Genomic DNA, 21,050 nt, shown 5'->3' on the forward strand with positions numbered 1-21,050 from the left:
CCCTCTCTTTTTTAAAAAATACATAATCAGAAACTGAAATTATGTAGATTCAGCACAAGCCACTATATACCACAACAGGGCATAATTTATGAAACAGGATGTATTCAGAGCCAGACAGGTTTTAAAATATTTTCCAGCTACCTGGTTGCTAATGCTAATTTCAGAATATTTTTGAATAAATACCTTACTCATTATGTTCTGTTAATGGCTCATGTTTTCAAATATTGCAAGCAAATTATGAATTAATTCACAGTAAGAACATATCTGCTTTGAATTGAGACTGTTCTATTTCAAAGTCTTTTTCTCCTGTGAAAGTCAGAGGATTCTGTTCTCAATGGCAAAGTAATTATATGTCCACAAGCCAATTTCTAACTTAGGTATTTGCTACAGATAGAGATTTATGAGAATGAAATTATGCAGCAGAGGTCATGATTTCTTCACTGCAATGTTACCCAAAGGGATTCTTAGCAGTGCTCAAATTTTTATCCAGTTCCCACGGGATGCTAATCAACAAGCCATCCAACTTCAATTATGGGTTCAGAGGGTTGGTTTTCTCCCCCCCCCGCCCAACAACTTCATTACTCTGAATTTTAAAGCTATGTGCTGAAATGCCTCTGACATTTTCTAATTTTAGTCTTTTGCTTCCCCTAATTGTGAGTTTATTCTTTGTGTAAATAATTTGCCAGTCCAAATTAGCACGAGGTATTTGTTTTTAAATGGAATGCTTTACATTCAGCAGTGTACTAGTAGATACTCTGATGACTGTGTACACCTACTGCCTGCCCATTGCCCTCCTCTTTCAAATTCTGCCGCAGCACTCATTTCATTACAAACCTCTCTGAACTACTGAACTTGCATAATATCAAGTCAGATGTTTTGTCCGTAATAGTCCACTGCAGTATAGTCCACAGCTCTCTCAAACAGAGGTCTCCAGGAGCCATTTAAAATAGAGATCCTGCAAATTGAATTTGGAACCTTCTCTATGCAAGCCACGTATTCAGGGGCAGATCGTGCAAAAGTTATTTCTTTGAATGACAACTCCCACTATTCAGTGGGGGATTCTGTGAGTTGTAGTCAAAAAGCTACGTTTCCAATCTATGGTACAGAAGATCATTGAGAATGGAATATGGGGCTTCAGAAGGGGAGACTGTTGGATTTTTATGGACCTTTGAGGTAATATGGTATTTTGTGAATCCTGCTGGGGGAGGGTTAGTCTCTTGGTGGGGAGTTGCTCAGTCTAGCCCTTCTCTGGCCTCCATTGTTGATGATCTGACTGACCGGTCTGTGCCTGGGTTGAAGTCTAAGCTGCAGCCCTATGTGGAGGCCATTACACATCCTGAGCCATAAAGGACAAGGCTAACCCAGGGCATTTTTCTGTCTAAGGCAGAAGAACAAATGTTACTCCCAGCCCTGTTTACCTCTCCAGATCACAATGCATACAACCAAGCCTCATCGAGTTACTCTGGTAACCAAGAAAATTCCACAAGAGGCTTCTCACATCTCTGGGGAAGGGAAACAAATTTAATTTAAAAACTAACTATTTCCTTTCTTTTCATTTCATCCAAATCTAAGGTGGTTGCCCCTCTTACATAATGGTAGGATCAGCCCTAACAAGGGGAGTTAACAATAGGAAGAAGCCAAGCTGGAACTAAGGCGGGGAAGGCAGTCATACGTGCTTCTCTTTTTGGACCACATCTGCATACCCTCTAGTTGAGCTGAAATAGCTTTGTCTTTTTAAAAAGCCTTTATAGTCAGTGAATTTTTAAAAATAAGGCTTTGTACAAGGGTATATCTAAATGCTTTGTACAAGCCTCTCTTTTTTGTTTTTGTTAACTCACCAAAATGCAGAGTAAGTTCACCTGTATGAGAGAACTTATATAACAGTTCCACACTATGTGGAATATATTTGGTCATACATAATAAAAAAGTATTACTGTTTGTATTTTGAAGATTAAACAACAATAAATAATTGAAATAAACCTAAAACTTAGCTGCAAAGGTGTTTGCACTATATATATTACTCACATACAAAGCATTTGTATACTACCAAGTAAGGCAGGGAATAGATGGCAAAGCAAAAAAGTGTCCCTCTTATATGACAAAAATAAAGAAGATGAAAATGTAGTCTCACCTTAAAGACTAACTGCTATATTTTAATGTGAGCTTTCGTGGACAAGCCCACTTCCTCAGACATAAGAGAAATGTCTTTTATGGGGCACTGCATAAAACGTACATTGTGTTAGATTATGGCTCAACCATGGATGAACAGTAAAAGAGCTTGGGGTTCAGTCCAACCTCCAGTGGTTTTCCATGGGTGGTCTGGAACAGAATTCAGCCCTGTATCCTAACTCTATACAAACTGTATACAACCACATCCCTCATGCAATCTGAAATAAAACACACACAGACACACACACACACACGTGTACATAAACACCAAAGATCATCCATTTGGTGGCAAGAGGCCTGTCCCTTGTCCATGAAGAAAACTTGTGACCCAACCCTCTGTTACATGTATGAAAGAAGGCCCAGCAGACAGGGATAAGCTGCTCAGATGTCTGAGACTGCTGACAAAGGTGCTTCCAGGCAGGGCCAGTTTGCCCCCCTGCTTACTGCTTTGTTTTGTCCTTCTATTTATTTATTTATTTATTGGATTTTTACCCCGCCAATTCTGCTTTGTCCACAGGTTGTACTGGTATCTGCAGCCACAATAGCTTCAGTAAACAGAAAAGTGGGCAGGAGATGAGGGAGTGGGAAGTGTTTCCCTGGAAGACCTATCACACACTCCTTTTTTGGAGGCAGCCAGGATAGTACTAGGACGAAACAAATGAACAACAAAAGAAAAATCCAGGAAAATCATTAGGGTTCAGGAGGTGAGAAGAAGACTATTTAAAAATGGCCATTCCACTGATGATCTCAAAGAACTGCCAGAGAGAGAGAGAGAGAGAGAGAGAGAGAGAGAGAGAGAGAGAGCAAAAGCAAAAGTGCCACTTCTTTTCTTCAATTTCCATTAATCTTCCCAATCTCCTCCTTTTATTTTTGCTTGGGAAAGCACCACAGCACAACTCCTCAGTTGTGCTAGGAGTTAAAAGGATTTTTAAAAGCAGCTTCAAACTGACTAGAAGAGCCACCAAGTAAGGTCTGATGACATCATAGTTTACACTCTCTTTAATCTTACAGAGGCATCACTTTTCTTCTTACTTGCACCCTTTTCACCCCTTCAGCAGCGACCTTTTTTCTCTCTGCTTTTTCCCCCCCTCTATTTTTTTTAAATTATTCTACATTTTTCTCGCTGCCTTAGGGTTTGTCAGGCACAAAATATGTTTAATAAGTAAGGGAGAGCTTCTCTGCTGAACGATAATAAATGGCTTTGTACAAATCGGAATCTAGCTTTGCGCCATCTGGATGGTGGGGGGGAAACCAACCATGATCAACAATGCAGAACCCACTGCTTTTATCAAATGTTTTTACTCACCTGGAAGAGACCCAAGCCTGGTCAGAAAGAAATTAACCTTTTTTGCCTGTTTCTCAGATTTTGCAGGAGATGATCACTGGGCATAGCTAGGCTCGCTCCAGCACTTACTCAGTTCGAAATGCAGCCCCTGCTTAAATATAAGCTGTCAGGTTAGAAGTTATGGAACTAAAACAAATTAGAACAAATCTCTGCCCCTGCCCCTGCATCTGCTTAAACACTACAGGATGCTCCCCAACAGCTTGTAATGAAGCATGTACAAAAATCAGATGTTCTCAAAATGAGCCATTTTCTACCTCAGCTTTCTTCAACCTCAGTCCCTCCAGATGTATTGGATGACAGATGCCATTGACTGGGTTGTCGTCTGACATGCTAGTGGGGGAGCAAGTTCAGGAAGGCTGCAAGACCCGGTCGATAATGAGGCAATGCAAAATCAATCTTTCAAATTTTGTCACAGTGTTTTGAACAGAGGTTTTTGCATATAACTTTTTTTGCATTTTAAGACTGCACATCTACACTCTTCAGAGAGCAACATCAAGGGAGTCGTCGCCTGCAGTAATATGACTCGGGGCTCTGATGATGTAATGGTTCTTTGTGGAGACATTTTTAAGAGCCCATGGGGAACAATGACAATAGCAGCGTAAGCATGTGAGATGTTCTTTGGAGTAAAAAGGAAACAAATAAATGTCCCCATTAAACTCTGCGAGGTCAAGAGCATTCTCCAGACCATTTGATTCATACTTTCACTGACACTTTTTTCCTGACTTATCTTTTAGAAGGAGTGTAAAATGGAGGTTCTGCTCCTAACCTTTGTACACAGAACATGACAAAGAATTTTTTATCTGTCCAAATCCTTGCTTTTTTTCTCTCTTCCTCAGTACAGGGAAGGAAAACAACCCCTCATTGTTGAAGAAATGGATAGAAGCCTTACTAGGGCTCTCTCCACATTCAAATTCACTTCTATTGTAAACTTTCTTTTTCTATCTGACAAGAAACAAAACAAAACATTTAAAAAATGACAAAACCAATGTGGCACCTTAAAGGCTGTGATATTATAACGTGAGATTTTGTGGATCAAGTCCATTTCCTCAGTCCCAAATCAGAACTGAACAAGTGGACTTGATCCACAAAAGCTTACATTATAGCTGCACAGTATTGTGCAGCAGAGCAAATCAATATTCTACAAGGCACTTCTAAAAATGGGGAAAACCCAAAGGAAAAAATATGATAACTTTGAAACTGAACTGTGGATCAGCACCAAATTTGGCACTGATGTAGCAGGCAACCTGATCTTGTGCTGTGCTAAATTTGGGGAAGTTTTTCAAGTTATGATTTTTTTTTAAAGTAAAACTGTCTGCCCCCCCCGCCCCACAGAAACAAGCGGTCCATAACATATCCAGATTTAAACAGCTCATATGAGTTCAAAAGACTGTTGACAGTTGATCCCACCTGATTTTTAATAACTCATTTAAGCTATGAAATTACTGATGTTTTACTAATGTGGCTGGGGAATAGTCTTACTCAATGTTAACACAGCTTTTGTGCCTGTATCCTGTCATTGTTTCAACCATTCCACCCATTTTGTCACTATTAATTGTTGAAAAAAAGTCCATGGATATTATGTGCCATCAAGTCACTTCTGATGTGTGATGGCTATATGTGTTAATGACCTCCAAACTGTCATGTTATTAATAGTACTGCTCAGATCTTTCAAACCAATAACATCTTGTGTTAGGTTGTTCTTTCTTCCTTGCAAAATTGTCTTTTCCAGCAAGTTCTGCTCAGGTCTAGCAAACTAACAGTTGTGCCTTCCTTTATTGAGACAATCTGTTTCATGTTAGGTCTTCGTCTCTTCTTATTGCTCACCTCGACACCCACTTTTCCTAGCAATATTGTCTTTTTGGTCAGTTCTGTATTTTGATTATACATACATGATAGGATAGCCTCAGTTTAATTATTTTTGCTTTAGAGAAAGTTCAGGCTGGGCTTGATTGAGCTTTCGCATACCTGCCTTTCTGGTTGCCTGTGGTATCTGTAAGGATCTCCTTCAACATCACATTTCAAATAAGTTGATTTTTGCCCCTGTCTGTTTTAATTGTCTTTTTCTCATGTAGAATGGATGGTGTTGACCTTGGTTTCCAGTGCCAGTCTTTGCTAACTTCTAGTTCTCTCTCTTTTTATTTCAAAAGAGTGAGGGAAGTCTCTTTTGGAAAACATGCACACAACATGTTCATGGTGCCTTTGGTCTGATATAGCTTTTCTTCCTCAGGTTGTCTACCCCAAGGAAAGGATTTGGACATTCGAAGACAGGTTTCTAGTCTGCATGGAGTGAGCATGGCAACCTTAGTTTACCTGGGGGGGGCGGGTTAAAGGGTGTGTAGAGTAGGTTTCTCCATTGTACCTGTTACACATGCTCACACCTTTGCTTCACTATATCATGAAGTCCAAAAACTGTCCTCAAAAATATTTTGGCACAGAGAGACCACAGCCACATCCCAGCTGTTCTTGTTTCTCTCCTTCCCCAGCAGCCATAGTACAAATCATCTTCTGTAGTCATCTTCTGGAATTTTCTTGCACTGGGTAATTCTACATGGGAAAAGTTTCTGTTTGAATTTGTATGTAGTCTATGTACACATAAACCTTCATTTTAAAAAGCCAGGAATTTGAATTATTTAAAAACTTCTGGTTTATGATTAAGGGTTATTGTGCTTCAGTATCCATGATTCAAAATGCCAGGAAATTGCCTGATATAGGAAAAAAGCATGCATCCTGACAGCACCAATGGCATCGGTCAAGATTGTCTATAGGATGCTGTCTTGTACTCATTATTATTTATACTTGTTGAAAAACAGCCATGTTAATAACCCAAATTATGTTCGGGTGAAAAGTGGTTGACTGATGAAGAATGGAGTCAGCTTCTTTGTGGTGGTTTGCTTGAAATATAGCTGATTTTGGTTGTTCAGCACCTTGAATTCCATCTCTAGAAAACAGCAATAAACAATTTAAAACAAACCAAATAAAAATTTCACAGTGATTTGCCCCTGGCTGAATCTGAGAATCTAGATTCCAGTTAAAAAACAACAAATGAACTTTAAAGCATGCCTTAAAAGTTAGCTCCCAGCAGCTTGATTTTGTTTATGACTGACTTGTACAGCTCTTTGAATAAGAAAGGAATTGGAAGTGCAAATCAGTTATTTGCACAAGCAGACACTAGATGTCAATGTAGTTCCACATAAATGGGAAATACGTGCTCACCTCTGCTTATCAATTTAGAAAATCTTGAGCATTTACAAGGATGATGTTTAGAAGATATATTTTCAGGAAAAAGACACGTTTACCCAGAATCTGGGAAATAAACAAAACAGTGAGGCAACATTTATTTTAAAATGCATACTCTTATTTTTTTTCCACGCGGATACATTCCAAAGCAGGTCATTTTGTGGTCAGAAGATGTCTAATTAGAGAACTCTAATTAGAAACAATGTTAAACACATTCAGTCTGACCAACTGGAAGAATCTCAATTATTTAAAGCAGTGAACCACTGAACCATAGACACAATAGACCACTCTCTTGAGCTACCTATGCTAGGTACAATCCTAGCCTCTTAAAGAGGTATTATGCATCTCTGTATCTAAAGAACTGTTGGTTTACCACACACAATATGTTCTGGTGTGTGAAATACTCCATGGTTGAGAGTAACATGATAGAGTTCTAGTTGATTCATGCTACCCAGGAACGTTTATTTGTGTATTAGTTTTAGTTCTTAAACTGTTAAGCCTAGGGCATGAAGGATTTTAATGACTACATTGCCTTCCTTTATGGGGTATTAAAATCATGTTAGATATATATTTCGGGGGGGGGAGCATTTTGAAGAAATGGGACATACAAAGGCTGCTGCTAACATTATACAGTATGATTCTCTCTCTCTCTCTCTTTTTCATCCATACACTTTAGTCCTATAAATGTCTGGTAAAAAAAAAATTTAAGCCCCATCTAATTGAAAAGTTGTTAAACTCAAGTAAATGACCCTGACCTAAATTGCACTGTATACACTGAGAGAGGAACAATGGAATATAAATTATTTATTTATATAAAACATACAAACCAACAAACCAACAAACATGAAAATAATACTAGAATCATAGCCTGTCTACCAGAACCTAAACAAAAATCTATTTTCAAGGTGTCTCTTACCTCATATGTTATTGCAGGGGGGAGTATCACATCAATTTAAAAATTAATCAAACTTTTATCAAATTAAAATTCCTGGATTCCTCACCCTACCCTCTTGAAAAGTCTAGGGAAATAGCCCCATTAGCCCTATTTCCCGCCCTTCTTTTAAGATTGCCAACTATTTTCAGCAAAGCTAATCCAGCTTTTAAAAATGTTCATGATTACACTGCATATAACAACAAGGTCACCTACTGATGTTTCATTCCTTAGTCTGATACAAATCAGAGATGTTTCACGGTTGTTTACTCACTTTTAATTCACCCTTTCCTACATTTTAGGATGATAAAGATGGACCCGAGATGGATAAGGGACAGATGGCTGTTGTAAGAAACAAGAGATTGATGTTAAATCTTGGGGAAAATGTGGTGGGTCTCCTGTGTTGTCTAGGTTTGGAGCTCTTGGTTTGACGTGACTTCTTACTCATTAAAAAGTTGGACATTTTAGGCTTCAGTCCTACATCTCCAAGAGGAGTGTCCTGTCTCAGGAACTATAGGTCCCTTCCTCTGAGAGCGCAGAGAGGGGTCTGACCTCTGAGGCATGGTTTTAACTCACTAACCCCCTTACAACAGGCATAGAAACTACAGTGGCTCTCAACTTTTTGTTGGAGGCACTCACAAATTCACTTTGGGAGAGACAGTTGTGGTGGTAGTGGTAGTAGTGGTAGGGCAACTTGTTGGATAGCTCAGGAGTAGACCGAGGGAAGGCTGAGAAACCACCACCACATGTACTGTATAGCTTCTCATTCTTCTCATGTATTTTTCTGAAACTGAAGAAAGTCCCTAGTCTATTATGCCAGCCCTGACACTGCAGCCAGAATTGGCCAAACACATTTTGCTGCCTGAGAGAAAGGGAACGATAGCAGACTTAAAAAGAGGTGGGGGTGGGGAGACAGTGCTAAGGAACAAATTACTCAGATCGTTGTGCTTTATGCATAGCGCTTTACACAGTTGCCCAATGTTTTAAGTCAAAGTAATAAGACTAAACCACAGAGATGACATGGATCTTAGCAACATTATTCACTGATCAATGGAAGTAGACCAATGGCTTCAAACTTATCTACAGTCAGCAACCAGCACTGCTTTCCTCCAGGCAAGCTAACCAAAGACCAGAAAAGAAAAGAAAATACTCCTGTGTGGGGATGATAAGGGCCAACAAGTGGAGTATACACATTCATGAAGGACAGGGCTGTCAGTAGCTACTAGCCATCAAGACTATATTCTTCTTCCAGGATCAGAGACAAGAATATCAGCCAGCAGGAGAGGGCTACTCCATTGATGATCTGCTTTAGGAGGGGCAATCTGGTTGGCCACAGTGGGAAACAGGATGCTAACCTCATTAGGCATTTCATCTGATCCAGTGTGGCTCTTCTTAGACTGTTAGGTTTAAGAATCTAACCATGATAAGAACTATGGAAAACATGGAAAGTTAACTTGACTCCATCCCTTTCAATAATTGGAGTTGTGGCACCTTGGTTACTAAGAGATTTATTTTGGTGTGAACTTCTACTGATGACCCACGAAGGTAGGCAAGCAGAAGAAATCTGAGGAAATGTCTTGTAATCCACAGAAGCCCACACAGAAATGAATCTGACCATCTTTAAACTGCTACAACTTTCAATTTTTGTTATGCTGGAGCAGACTAATACTGAAAATTTCCAAAAGTTGAGGAATATTTAATTCTGTCAGGCTTTGAATGGGATTGGGACCTGAACATTTCTGGCTGTGCGTTGTGGGTGTTTCAAAATCCGCAATTCTGATTTTTAAATTTTTTTAAATTCTGTTTGTCATTGTTTTAAAAACTGTTCTTGGTTATCTTAATTTTTTTTAATCTAAAGATTATATTAAACTAGATTGTCTTAATCTAAAGATGCTTTAGATGCTTTTCTTAAAATGAAAAGTTGGGACAAGAGCCTGTTTACATTTCACGCTCATAGTTATGCTGATCAGAAATACAAGAGAGCCAAAAAGGAGTCTTAAAATTTAACTTATAGTCTGCCTTCATTCCATGAAAATCAAGACAGTTAAGTTTCTGGATCACAACTCCCAGAATTCTCCAGTATGCTAGGTGGGGGATTCTGGGAGTTGAGGTAAAAAAAAGTAATGTTCACACGCTCTATGTTAGGTTTCTAAGTATCTTCCATTCAAGCACTGACCCAATACAGCCTTTCACAGCACCACCATACCAGCGTGTGTCCTCAGACCAATCCTGAAAAATAGAGATATGGCTAAGATTATTCTTCTTACTCTTCATCCAATATTCACCCGGAAGCCATCTTCTGCTCCATCAACAGAAATTTGTACTGGACTGGCCAATTTGTTATTATGCTCTGTCAAGTCCTCACTGACTTACAGCAGCACTTTGAACTGGTGATCTTCAAAAAGTCCTATTTTCAACAGTCCTGTGCAGCTCTTGCAACCTCAAGGCCATGGCTTCCTTTCTTGTGTCAATCCATCTCTTGTCTGGCCTTCCTCGTTTCCTGTAGCATTCAGCTTTTTCAAGCACTATTGTCTTTTCCAGTCGGTTTTGCCTTCTCAGCTTCTGGGGAGAGTTCAGGCTTAATTTGATCAGGAACTCCTTTATTTGCCTTTCTGGCGATCCATGATATCCAATGTCACACTTCAAATCAATATTTCTTTTCCTGTCAAGTTTCTCCATTGTTAATTTTTTACATCCATATACATTAGTCAAGAATCTTATCATTTAGAGGATCATCAGCTTGGTTTCCAGTGACACATCATTGCACATTTTCTTGTTCATTCATTGCTACATTTCTGAGTCTTAGCCTTCATGTGATCTCTTCACTGCATCGTCATTTGGATTTATGACTTAGCCAAGGCAAACAAAATCTTGCACTATTTCAATTTCTTCACTCTCAACATCAAAGTTATATAATTCTTGTGTAGACATGATTTTTGTCTTCTAAATGTTCAGCTATAGTCCTGATTTTGACAAGTTTCTTTCACCTTTATCATGAGTCATTTCAAGTCATTGCCGTTTATTTCCAGTAATTTTGTGTCTGCACATTTTCGATTATTGGTTTTCTTTCACAGATTTTTTTACTCCTCAGTAATCTAAATCTAATCCAGACTATAGATTATGCTTCAAAACAATCAAATGTTGAGGCACACCTATTTATTTTAGAATGATACATAAATTATCATGATCCACACAGTCAAAAGCTTTGTTGTAGTTTATAAATCAGAGAATGGTTTGCTTCAGAAATTATTTGAAATGCTCCAGTAGTCAACGTATATTTGCAATATGATCTCTAGTGTTTCTTTGTTTCCTAATTAGGTCTTATATATCAGGCATTTTTGTTCCATATACAGTGGGGTATCTACTTAAGAACGTCTCTACTTAAGAACAATCCAACTTAAGAACAGCTCCATTTGTTAAATTTTGCTTCTACTTGAGAACAGAAATCCAAGATAAGAACAGGAAAAAAAACCTTTCCTGCTCTTTTTTTAACCTTAGGTCATCTTAGGTTAAAAAAAAAATTCTCCCCCTAGTGGTAGAGTACGTATTAACCAGCTTTGCATTAGTTCCTATGGGAACTAATGCTTCAATGTACGAACACACCTCTACATAACAAAAAAACAGCCAGAACAGATTAATTGGTTTTCAGTCCATTCCTATGGGAAATTTTGCTTCAACTTAAGAACGTTTTAACTTAAGAACACCATTCCAAAATGGATTAAGTTCTTAAGTAGAGGTTCCACTGTAGTTTCTATGGACGGAAAAGAGCAGATACGGATTAAATGGTTTTCAATGCATTCCTATGGGAAATGCAGATTCAACATAAGAATTTTTCAACTTGAGAACCACCTTCCAATACGGATTAAGTTCTTAAGTAGAGACCCCACTGTATAGTAAAAGTTTTGTTGCAAAACCTTGAACATCATTTTGCTTGCATGGGAAATTAATGCAATGGTCTTATAGTTGTACTCTTTGACATCTCCTTTGCTGGAAACTAGAAAGTATACTGATCATTTCTTGCCTGTAGGCCACAGTTTTGCTTTTCATATTTGCAGGCATATTCTTGTGAGGACTTTGTCAGATTGAGTGCATGTCCTGGTGGGCATATAGCTTATTTGGACCACTTTTGTTGTTGTTTGGTTCAAATCAAATTATGCATCAACATATGTTTTCACTTAAATGGAATGAGGGGATAGCAACATGGCCCTTGGGCTACTTATCCCCTAGCTTCACAGTCCTGGAAAGCAAATCCTCTGGATAACGCTGACAGAGAATCCTCTCCTCTATTTTCATCTACCATTTTACATTTTTAATATTTTTCTATTGATGCAGCACTTTTCTAGATACATGAGATACATTGGTGCTATTGTGTGTACCATTCTTGATAGATGCATTGCTGTTTTGGCTTTTTGGTGGGTGGCTGGATGGTGGTGGCTGGAGAGAGCAGTGGCAGTAACAGTGACAATGATAGTTGTAATGACAGTGGCAACATCAGAGGCATCTTTGAGGGCTAAGGAGATCACCACCACCACCGCTGCTGCTGTTGCCCCCAACATATGCTTCCCAATTTTTTTTCCTGTTTACGATTTTGACAGATTCAGTCTCTGTGGCATAAAATAGTTCTATTGTATCCCATCTATGGTGATTTATTTCATCACAGTAGTTTCCAAGCAGTTTTCACTTCACTTTCTAGAATAATAGGTTCTTCATTATAGGATTCCTCTTCAAAGGAGTCTGTCATCCTTTTACTAATTCTGTATAAGTCGTCATCATACTTTCCATCTCATCTTGATTTTCTCCTGGTCAGTGTGATTCCCTTTCAACATTCCTGTTCTAGGCTTAAATTTGCCTTTGATTTCTTGGATCTCCCGGAATAGATTTCTTCTTTTTCCTCTTTTGTTGTTCTCTTCTATATCTTTGCACTGATCATTATAATAGTTCTGTTTGTCTCAATGTGACATTTGTTTAAAAGTTGCATTCATGATTCTGACCCTACTTCTGTCACCTTTTACTTTTGCTTCTCATCTCTCATTAACAATTTTAAGTGTTTCCTTCATCATCCCTCAATGTTTTCCTAGCTACATTCAGGATTCTAACCCTATTTCTGACACCTTTTCTTTTGCAATTTTAAGTATTTATTTTGTCATCCATCTAGGTTTTTCTTTCTTGTTTGCTACAGGAATTGTCATTCTGTATTCTTCCCTAAAATATATCTAGATTCAGGCCACATTTATTCTGGTTCATAATCAATTGAGTTTAATAGTGCAACCCTGTTCTTTATGTGGACTTTAAATTCATCAGGAACGTTGTTTAAATTATTATTTTGGCACTAGGATTCTTTTAGTGTTCTTTTGCAGCTTTCCTCTAATTTTGAATATTAACTGTTCATGATCGGTACCGCAATCTGTTCCTGATACTGTTTTGGCAGAAAGAATACAGTTTCTCCATCTTCTCCTTCGAATTACACAGTCTAGTTGATTTCCATAGTGACCCTCTTGAGATGTCCCTGTATACAGCTGTCTGTTTGGTTGCTTGAAGCACATGTTTGCAATAAACAGATTGTTGGCTACACAGAGTTCTACAAATCATTCTTGTTCTTTGTTTTTGGCAAACCAAATTCTCTAACAACATGTGGTTCTGCTTTATTTCCTAGTTTTGCATTCCAGCTACCTATGATAATCTGCACATTTTTTTTGTGGTGTATGATCATTTTCCTCCTGGACACTTGCATAAAAACTTTCAACTTTCTTCTTCTGCATCTTAATTGGAGCATAGACTTCAGTGATTGTTATGTTGATTTTGCAAAAATTCTGATTAATATTATTTGGTCATAGCTTGCATTATCATATCTTACTGCTTGTGCTACATTTTGCCTCTCAGATTCTTTTGATGTTGTCATTTCAGGAGCAACGCACTTTGTAATTGTCCGATTTAAAATGTTGGATGTATACCTTAATGATATGAGGCATCTGAGTGCCAGAGAAGCCAAGAGTAATGCTGCCAGTAGACTAGACTCCACTCTGAGTCTGATCACCCTAACTGAAATGATCAGAACTTAAGACACCAGACTAATATGCATCTGCTCTCTTCAGGAGTGACAGTCCCATCAGCAGAAGGGAATGGATAGTTTCAATAGTGATGGAGACATACAGACTCTTGGAGTACAGCGACTGGGCAGCATCAGTAGCAGGGGATAACATTAGCACAGTATTTTTTCCAGATAATGACAGTGACAGCCAAGCTAGCTTTTGTTGGTACTCCACAGAAGGCAGCAATGGTCAACCATAGTTGAATATTTCTTACCTTGAAAACCTTATGATGAGACAATCCCAATGAAACAAGTGATAGTGCTGGAAGATTGGACTCCCAGGTCAGAAGGTACTCAATCTGCTACTGGGGAAGAGCAAAGGACAATTGTGATTTTTTAAAATTTTTCTTTTTACAATTATTATTTATAAGATCCATCTGTGCTTATTTAACATCTTATAGCCTGGGTTCCAAGGGGACGTGGTGGCGCTGTGGGCTAAACCGCAGAAGCCTGTGCTGCAGGGTCAGAAGATCCGGCAGTCGTAAGTTCGAATCCACGCGACGGAATGAGCACCCGTCGCCTGTCCCAGCTCCCGCCAACCTAGCGGTTCGAAAGCATGCAAATGCAAGTAGATAAATAGGGACCACCTCGGTGGGAAGGTAACAGTGTTCCGTGTCTAAATCACACTGGCCATGTGACCACGGAAAGATTGTCTTCGGACAAACGCTGGCTCTATGGCTTGAAGAGCGGGATGAGCGCCGCCCCCTAGAGTCGGACACGACTGGACAAAAATTGTCAAGGGGAACCTTTACCTTTACCTAGCCTGGGTTCCGATTATAATCATTTGTTAATACAACTACAGTGCAAAGGACAATTATGCATAGCACTGTTGCTAATGAAGCAACTAAATTAAAGCTGAAAGGATGTCTAGTGGCTGATGTGCGCAGGGTTGAAAGGAATGTCCAGTGCTGCATGGCCCATGCAACTGGAAAATGAAACATGAGTAATATAAATTGAAGTAAACTGAATCCTATAAAGTAAGTAATGGAACATTTAAAACTTGCATTTTAGTGAATTAAAATGGAGAGGAGCAGGACATTTTCAGCCAGACAATTACAACACGTTTTACTCTGGAAATTATTTTTAAAAGTATTAATTTTTAAAAATTACGGGCCTGTATCCTGTTGAGGATCTACTGAGTGAAACGTCCCACTCGCCTAATAATATGATATTGTGCTGCTCCCACTAACACTGCTGCTGTGGAAATGGAGAGTGTGGATTTCTCCAGGGAGATCACTGTGCAACATCAACACTGACACAAGTAGGACTCACCTGCCTTGTTGGGCTGGGGGTACTTTCTGCTAAGCAGAGGCTGGACAGAATACTGGCCACTGTTCTGAACACTAACATGATTATAATATCCTTTCATCTTACAAACAGGAAAATGTCTAACTTGAATGACCTGAGCATGACACCTATTTGCCTCTTTTCTAATGAAAGAAAAGAGGAACCATCTACAACACTAACCTTAAAGGTCAAGGTAAATGAAATATATATTCAGAATGTGATATATGTATACATTCATGTTCCACATATGAACAAACACTTGCCAGTTCCTTTAAACAACAGTGTAGCATTGTCTTCCTCCTCTGATTTAAATAAGTAAAACCACAACCAGAATAAATAAAGATTAAATAAATGGCTTGTGGCACCAGCAGAAATAACAGATTTCTTTCTGTGTGAGCTTTTGTGAATTAGGACCTACTTCATCAGATACATGGAGCACCATGTTGAGACCACAGGTTTACATATATGTCGTACAAGGTTGTGGGGTGATGACTAAGCAAAATGGGATACAGAGGGTGCCAACAGAATTATTAACATGGGTAGTGAGTGTTCAAGATGTTGGTAACAAAAAATATTTTGGAAATATAAGTAAAACTTCTGTTGGCTAATAGTTAACAATTAAGCTTTAATCTTTGAAGTGCTGAAGCAAGGGCCAGAATCATGCTATATATTTCATCTGGTGTAACTTTTTGCACCATATTCCTTGGAAGTTAAGAAGTCAGCACAGATATTTTGTATTGCACACTGAGTCACACAACTGATGGGAGATGGAAAATCCCTACTTGACATTTTAGCATGTCTCAATTGGCAACAGAAAAGTATACTAAAAATATACTGAGAGTGGACCCTGATACAGATTTAGTCAACAGTAGTAAGAATTTATTTCCAAATAATTGTGTATAGGGACATGGTGGCACTGCGGGTTAAACTGCAAAAGCCTCTGTGCTGCAAGGACAGAAGAACAGCAGTCATAAGACCAAATCCACATGACGGAGTGAGTTCCTGTCACTTGTCCCATCTCCTGCCAAGCTAGCAGTTTGAAAGCATAAAAAATGCAAGTAGATAAATAGGTAGGGTAACAGTGTTCCGTGTATAGTCACGCTGGCCACGTGACCATGGAAACTGTCTACAGACAAATGCTCGCTCTATGGCTTGGAAATGGGGATGAGCACCGCCTCCTAGAGTAGGACATGACTGGATTAAATGTCAAGGGGAACCTTTACCTTTACTTTACCCTTTTATTTCCAGATAGTTGTGTATAGGATGACAACCTATGAATGCCTGTTTCCAGCTTCTTCTTTTCTATGAACAAACCCTATTGGAGAAAAAAAATTAAAATTTACTCTTCTCCTTCTTTCTTTTCTTTTCCTTTCCATTCCTTTCCTTCAACTAATGAATTTAGTAGATAATTTTCTACCAATAACAGGCACGATCAAAAGCATTTGGGGCAACTGAATTCTTTGCTTTGAAATGAATTTACCCCATAACTGATTATCCATTCTGTCAAATACTCAAGTGCCATATATGTTTGCTTCCCCACATCTTTCTTTCTTTCTTAACTGGAATTGTGGGTTAAAACATATGAATGTGATATGGATCAGAGATAGATTGATCTACATATTGGAAACTCCCAAAGTGATGAGGACAGGAGACAGCAGACAATGTGGGTAGTCAGTCTGGAACTACAGGTGAATGCAGTGAAGCAAGCAACAAAGGACAGCAAAGGGTGAGCAGTAAAAAGACCCCTACTGCCCAGCCTATCAGGAGGAGGCGAGGGCTACCTGAATGCCCAAAATCACAGGTGAGTATGATTTTGTTGACTGAAAGAAATTCATTTCCAGAACTCATCAGGTGCATATGATTATACTATATAGTATTTTGTTTTCAACAACAACAATCATCATTGTCTCTCAAAACTGCAGAGCTAGAAGGGACCCTGTAGACCATCAAGTCCAGCCCCTGTCAGGAAGGCACAAGTAGGGAATCGAACTCCCTGACCTTTGGCTCCGAAGCCAGATAACCAAGAATGCTCATTTTGGCCCCAAAGGGAAGTAGAACCATCTTGCTGGATCCATGGGACAGTAGGAAAACAGATCACTGTGTACAATGGGGCTGTCTTGTCCCATTTCCCGGGAAGTATGTGTCATGTCAACTCTTGGCAAAGCAAAGTGAGGACATAATGTCCCTTTTCTTCTCACTAAATGAAGAAAAAAAACCATTTGAAAAGCTTTGGTGTAAGACATTAACCTTGCCTGCGCTGCAGTTGATGTGAGGCAGACCACTGCCTTGAGCATGGATGGGAGAGAATCTTTCAGCACAAAGGTGAACTGTATGGGGCTTCCTAGCTGTCCATCATAAGTCCTAGAGTTTGGAAGTAAAGCACTGTAAGTTATCTTAACATGTTGCTTTTGGCTGCAATGAAAGTTTAACCATGTTCTTTTTGCAAAATAATGTAATGCCTGGAAACACTGCATGTGTTGTTCATGCAACAAATGTCATTTACTTGTTACTTTTCCTCGTCATTTTAAAAAGCTTTTTTAAAAAGGTTTAATAGATTTGTAAATATTTATTCAGTTCTTCCCTCCCCAACAAAAAAGAAAGCAAAGAGTAATATGGTTTGTGTGTCTACAGCAATAGCAACATCATGGGTACTGGGGGGAAGGCTTGGTTCAGACCACAATTATGAGTTGCTTTAAAAACAACAAAAGAGGAAACTTTTGAAGTGCTGGTTGGCCCTATTCACTCCTCTTTGGGAAAGCAGGGAATGCCCAAAGCAGGATATGCAAAGGGAGTATTCCGCTGGGGTCCTCTCAGCCACCAGGAAAGCAATCCATGGAACCATCACCTTGACTTTCAGGCAACGGGTTCTTTCAGAGAGAGGCTCTCCGGTCCCCCTGTTTTCCCCAAGCAAAACAGAACCCTGTGCTCATAGAATGAGTAGAACACAGAGACACTAAACCAATGCTGTTGGCAAAAGCCTACTGGCACAGGCTTTCCCTAGATTAAGGGAACGCAGTGGAGTTTTGGTTCCTGAATGGGCAACAAACTACTGTACTATTATTTTACATTGTTCTTATCATATTCTGACTGTCAGGGAGGGGAGAAGTGCTTGAATGACAACTTGCCCAGCTTTGCAACTTGACTTCCAGAGGGAAGGGGGTTACTCTTGCTTTTTCCTATCAAGAAGCAAAATGCCTTTGAAATGCTCCATTCCACTCATTCCCATCCAGCCCCCTGGCTGGGGATGGTGGGGACTGTAGTGAGATTCAGGCTGAGGAGAGCTTCCTTTTCTGTACTAGAGTAATTTAAAGGTTCTTTACAAGCCCACAGCCCAGATCACTCTCCATTCTGCCTATGGACTGACTGACAGAACTGGTTTCTTCTTTCTTCAGTCAGATACAAGTCTGCCCTGATACAGATGAAGCTGTTACATTCCTTGCCCCACCTCCTTGTGTTGTATAAACCAAGCCACAGCTACTGCACACTTAACAATTACAGATGAATGAATGCAGAAGCTGTTTTCCTGTGATTATTTCAATCAGCCATGCAATGGCGTTCCCTTGGGAGGAAATTTGCCCAAACCTTTCTCTTCTGCACGAGGCCTTTGTCCTTCCCCCTTTGCTCCTCTCTTTCCTCTCGGTGACTGTCCAGACGCTGTTGGATGGCATTTCCCATGCGTCCTAGTCAGGACAGCCAGTCATAGGGTTACAATCCAACACCATTTAGGAGGGCACCACCTGCACACCTCTAGTGCACTGAAACTGATTCAGACTCCAGCTCACCGAACTGAGCTTGAGTATCTACAGGAGGGATGAAGGATGTTCTTCCTCTTACTCCACATAACCCACAATTTATTATTTTCTTTTCATATATGCAGACAGGCAGAAGTTTAGTTAGTTAATTAGCAAGACACTTAGAATGATCTTTGGGACCATGAGTATTGAAAGCCTAGCTGTCAGATTTGGGCTCTCTCCATTGTTCTAGGGAAAGCCTTCCTGGATAATGATGCCTCTGCAATGGTTTGTTGTTGTTCTTGTTGTTGTTTAGTTGTTTAGTCATGTCCGACTCTTTGTGACCCCATGGACCAGAGAATGCCAGGCCCTCCTGTCTTTCACTGCCTCCCGGAGTTTGGTCAAATTCATGTTGGTAGCTTTTATGACACTGTCCAACCATCTCATCCTCTATCGTCCCCTTCTCCGCTTGCCTTCACACTTGTCCAGCTTTCTTCTTTCACCCTCATTAAGAGGTTCTTTAATTCCTCCTCACCTTCTGCCGTATCATATGTATCATCTGCAGAAGTAGATGTTTTTCTGGAATTCTCTGGCTTTCTCCATAATCCAGCTCATATTAGCAATTTGGTCTCTAGTTCCTCTGCCCCTCCGAAATCTTGCCTTCACTTCTGGGAGTTCTTGGTCCATATACTGCTAAAGCCTACCTTGTAGGATTTGGAGCATAACCTTGCTAGTGTGTGAAATGAGTGCAATTGTACAGTAGTTGAAGCATTCTTTGGCACTGCCCTTCTTTGGGATTGGGATGTAGACTGATCTTTTCCAGTCCTCTGGCCACTATTGAGTTTTCCAAAGTTGCTGGCATATTTAGTGTAACCCCTTAACAGTGCCATCTTTAAGATTTTAAATAGTTCAACTGGAATGCCATCACCTCCACTGGCCTTGTTGTTAGCCATGCTTTCTAAGGCCCACTTGCCTTCGCGCTCCAGGATGTCTGGCTCAAGGTCAGTAACCACACTGTCTGGGTTGTCCGGGACATTCAGATCTTTCTCGTATAATTCCTCTTTGTATTATTGCCACCTCTTCTTGATGTCTTCTGCTTCTGCCTCCCATTTTTGTCCTTTATCATGTCCATCTTTATGCCATCTATATGAATTCGTAACCTTCCAAAAGTCTGTCATTACCAGCCCTGCTCAGGTCTGGCAAATTCAAGGCTGTGGTTCTGTTACTGAGTCTATCCATCTCATATTTGATCTTCCTCTTTTCATGCTGCGTCCAGCTTTTGCCAACATTGCTATCTTTCCTAGTGGGTTTTGTCTCCTCAGGGTATGCTCATGATGTGTCCTATGCAATACTGTCAAATTCCAGACCATTGAGGATTTTCCTTCTACTGTTTGTGGGCTCCTAAATGTCATTGACTGTAATGCTCAGAATAAAGGCATATGTGCACAGACATGGAAAGAAATGCACAGGTGTGTTATAGCTCTGGATGCTGTGTGTGCAAATAATGTTAACACACCACTAAACTCCTTTGGCTGCCCACCCCCAATCCCACAGAGACCCTTGGGATTAAGTGCACATTTTCCTTTTTCACGCTCACTTTCAACTTCTTTCCCACCCCTGTTTTCCCCCAGACCTGAACTACATTCTTTAGAGAATATATCCAGACTGACTCTCTCATTAGGTACCAAGAGGCTAACATCTTAGGCAACAGAATGTGGACGTTGTGATAAAATAATATTAATTTACTTAATTACTTAATGCTGAAGATTGTATTTCCACTCCCAGCTCATGCTCTAGAGCTTAAGAGCCTCGTGGCGCAGTGGTTAAAACGCTGTACTGAAGCTAAAACTGTGCTCACGACCTGGGGTTCAAATCCCAGGTAGCCGGCTCAAGGTTGACTCAGCCTTCCATCCTTCCGAGGTCGGTAAAATGAGTACCCAGCTTGCTGGGGGGGGGGCAATGTGTAGCCTTTATAATTAAAATTGTAAACCGCCCGGAGAGTGCTTGTAGCGCTATGGGGCGGTATATAAGTCCAATAAATAAATAAATAAATAAATTAAGCTGAGAGTGGAAATACAACATTCAGCAGAAAGACAGTTGTCCATACTGGTTTAAACCACTCAGAAGCACAGTCCCAGTCAATTCCCAGTTTTCATCACACACTGTTTTGAAGGAACACACATGGAATAGTGTACAGATCTACCGTTCAGATTTGAGGGGGAACAAATCCCCTGAGTTCAAAATGCAAAAGGTGATTTGACT

General features: G+C 39.8%; 1 long non-coding RNA gene across 1 annotated transcript; it reads right to left on the reverse strand.

Annotated features, from left to right (window-relative positions):
• Positions 1–3,254: 3,254 nt before the first annotated feature.
• LOC140704126 (uncharacterized) lies at positions 3,255–20,467 on the reverse strand. The gene is made up of 3 exons (XR_012083249.2): positions 16,281–20,467; positions 13,986–14,072; positions 3,255–6,452 (listed from the first exon to the last, which is right to left on the reverse strand). It is a non-coding gene; the product is annotated as an uncharacterized LOC140704126 (long non-coding RNA).
• Between the last annotated feature and the right edge of the window lie 583 nt (positions 20,468–21,050).

The sequence above is a fragment of the Pogona vitticeps genome, chromosome 2, assembly GCF_051106095.1.
Source record: "Pogona vitticeps strain Pit_001003342236 chromosome 2, PviZW2.1, whole genome shotgun sequence".
Lineage (NCBI taxonomy): Eukaryota > Metazoa > Chordata > Lepidosauria > Squamata > Agamidae > Pogona > Pogona vitticeps.